The 3,249-nt window shown below is 49.6% G+C and overlaps 1 pseudogene; it reads left to right on the forward strand.

Annotated features, from left to right (window-relative positions):
* The first annotated feature begins 935 nt into the window (after positions 1–935).
* LOC101435526 (55 kDa erythrocyte membrane protein pseudogene) lies at positions 936–2,949 on the forward strand (annotated as a pseudogene).
* The last annotated feature ends 300 nt before the right edge of the window (positions 2,950–3,249 follow it).

A 3,249-nucleotide genomic window follows, 5' to 3' on the forward strand; every position in this document is an offset into this window, starting at 1 on the left:
AAAAAGTTTAAACAAAATAGCAGATTAAAACCGTCCGTATCCACAAAAAGGCAATACATTTTGTAACCAAGTGAGAGATGTTCACGGAATACAAGATTGGTTTAATATTTGCATATTATGAGAATATAGAAATTAATAAACAGAATAGACAGCTATATGTTCATATCAATAGATTCAGAAAAAAAAGCATTTGATAAAATTGTGTACCTATTCATGTAAACAAAAATAAACACTTGCAATATTTTAAACCGCATTCATTAAAACCCTACAGCTACTATAAAAAATAAAGATAAAGGCTGAAAACCTTTCCACTAATTTAGGAGAAAAGGCCCGAGGAGTATTCTCATTGAAGAATAGACCCTAGCGAGTGCATTAAGGCAATAAAAATAATAAAATCCGGGGGCCCCGCCCCTGGCCGCCAGGCGCGCGCCCGCGCCGCGTCCTCGCCGCCTCCGCCGCCTCCGCCGCCTCCGCCGCCTCCTCGCCGCCTCCGCCGCGTCCTCGCCGCCTCCGCCGCGTCCTCGCCGCCTCCGCCGCGTCCTCGCCGCCTCCGCCGCCTCCGCCGCGTCCTCGCCGCCTCCGCCGCGTCCTCGCCGCCTCCGCCGCGTCCTCGCCGCCTCCGCCGCGTCCTCGCCGCCTCCGCCGCGTCCTCGCCGCCTCCGCCGCGTCCTCGCCGCCTCCGCCGCGTCCTCGCCGCCTCCGCCGCCTCCGCCGCGTCCTCGCCGCCTCCGCCGCGTCCTCGCCGCCTCCGCCGCGTCCTCGCCGCCTCCGCCGCGTCCTCGCCGCCTCCGCCGCGTCCTCGCCGCCTCCGCCGCGTCCTCGCCGCCTCCGCCGCGTCCTCGCCGCCTCCGCCGCGTCCTCGCCGCCTCCGCCGCGTCCTCGCCGCCTCCGCCGCTCCGCAGTCCATGCGCTCTCGCGGCCCGGCGTCCCCGCGGCCCGGCTCCGGCTAGATGACGCTCCAGGCGAGCGAAGGCGATGACGGGGTCAGCATGCGCACAGCCCTCTCCGACCTCTACCTGGAGCACTTGCTGCAGAAGCGCAGCCGGCCCGAAGCTGTGTCACACCAGTTGAATGCCGTGACTGAAGACATGTGCACCAATGGGTCTGCTGCCCCAGGTAGCCCTGCCCAGGCCAAGGGGCAGGAGGTGCGGAAAGTGCGACTCATACAGTTTGAGAAGGTCACAGAGGAGCCCATGGGAATCACTCTGATGCTAAGTGAAAAACAGCCCTATACAGTGGCCAGAATTCTTCATGGGGGCATGATTCATAGACAAGGCTCCCTTCATGTGGGGGGATGAGATTCTAGAAATCAATGGCACATTTGTGACTAATCACTCGGTAGATCAGCTACAGAAGGCGATGAAAGAAACCAAAGGAATAATTTCATTAAAAGTAATTCCCAACCAGCAAAATTGTCTTCCTGCACTACAGAGGTTCATGAGAGCACAGTTTGACCATGATCCCAAAAAGGACCATCTTATCCCTTGCAAGGAGGCAGGACTGAAGTTTGTTACTGGGGACATTATCCAGATCATCAACAAGGATGACAGCAACTGGTGGCAGTGACGGGTTGAAGGCTCATCCAAAGAATCAGCAGGACTGATCCCTTCCCTTGAGCTGCAAGAGTGGCGAGTGGCGAGTGTGGCCCAATCTGCTCCGAGTGAAGCCCCAAGCTGTAGTCCCTTTGGGAAGAAGAAGAAGTACAAAGACAAGTATCTGGCAAAACACAGCTCCATTTTTGACCAATTGAATGTTTCCTATGAGGAAGTTGTCCGGCTCCCTGCGTTCAAGAGGAAGACCCTGGTGCTGATAGGAGCCAGTGGGGTGGGTCGTAGCCACATAAAGAATGCCCTGCTCAGCCAGAATCCAGAGAAGTTTGTGTACCCCACCCCGTATACGACCCGGCTCCCAAAGAAGAGCGAGGAGGATGGGAAGGAGTACCACTTCATCTCAACTGAGGAGATGACAAGGAACATCTCTGCCAATGAGTTCTTGGAGTTTGGCAGCTACCAGGACAACATGTTTGGCACCAAATTTGAAACAGTGCATGAGATTCATAGGCAGGACAAAATTGCCATCCTTGACATTGAGCCCCAGACCCTGAAGATTGTTCGGACAGCAGAACTTTCACCTTTCGTTGTGTTCATTGCACCTACTGACCAGGGCACTCAGACGGAAGCCCTGCAGCAGCTGCAGAAGGACTCTGAGGCCTTCCGCAGCCAGTCCACACACTACTTTGACCTCTCCTTGGTTAATAATGGCCTTGATGAAACTCTCAAGAAATTGCAAGAAGCCTTTGATCAGGCACGCAGTTCTCCACAGTGAGGGACTGTCTCCTGGGTTTACTAAGATTGCAGAGTGGGACAGATCCCAGTACATCCCTGATCTGTACATGGTCACACCCCTCTCCTGCATTTAGAACTCATTTCCTTTGCTGTAAGGCAAACAGGGTTGCCCCAACTAGTTTATGTCAGCTTCCAGCTCTCTGCAACTACCTTCATCTTCTTCAGGCTCCTCAACAGCTGGGAGATTGATTTTCTAGATAGATGGGATTGGTCTTGATTTCAAAGGCACCTCTTGGGAAGTTGGGGGGTCAAAGATCATATGCACAAAGTGGGGGGAAACAATGAACACTGTTCCTCTAAAGCCCATGCTCCCTCACCTTCAATTACACTGGGCATTTCCTTTGTCTTTATTTTGGAGAAAGCATTTTTAACTGCAACTTTAAAGTGCAAAAAAATGCAACAGCTGTGCAATAGAATGGTGCCTGCTATAGGGAAACCCTCAAAAGCAATAAAAAAAACCATGTTGCTGTTAAAAAATAAAAAATAAAAAAATAAAATAAAATCCCTAACATCAGAAAGCTAGATCTAAAACAGTTCTCTACTTATTTAAGTCTTTAATGTTTTGTAATATCTTAATATATTCAGTAATATTTTACATTTTTCCCTGTGCAGTTATGTAAATATTTTAATAAATTTATTCCTAAGTATTTTATGTTTTTGATGTAATTGTAAATAGGACATTTTTCCAGTTAAACTTCGTTTTACAGATGTTTACTGTTGTGGATATTAAAATACAATTGCTTTTAAAATAATGATCTTATATCTGATGACTTTGATAAATTCATCTATTAGATATTTCTTTTTAAACAGACTCCTTGGGACTCTCCATATAAACAATCAAGTCACTGTGAATGAACCTGTTTTGGGTTGAATTCAAGCACTTTGAATGCTGTCTTCTATTGAA

The sequence above is a fragment of the Dasypus novemcinctus genome, chromosome 11, assembly GCF_030445035.2.
Source record: "Dasypus novemcinctus isolate mDasNov1 chromosome 11, mDasNov1.1.hap2, whole genome shotgun sequence".
Classification (NCBI taxonomy): Eukaryota; Metazoa; Chordata; class Mammalia; order Cingulata; family Dasypodidae; genus Dasypus; species Dasypus novemcinctus.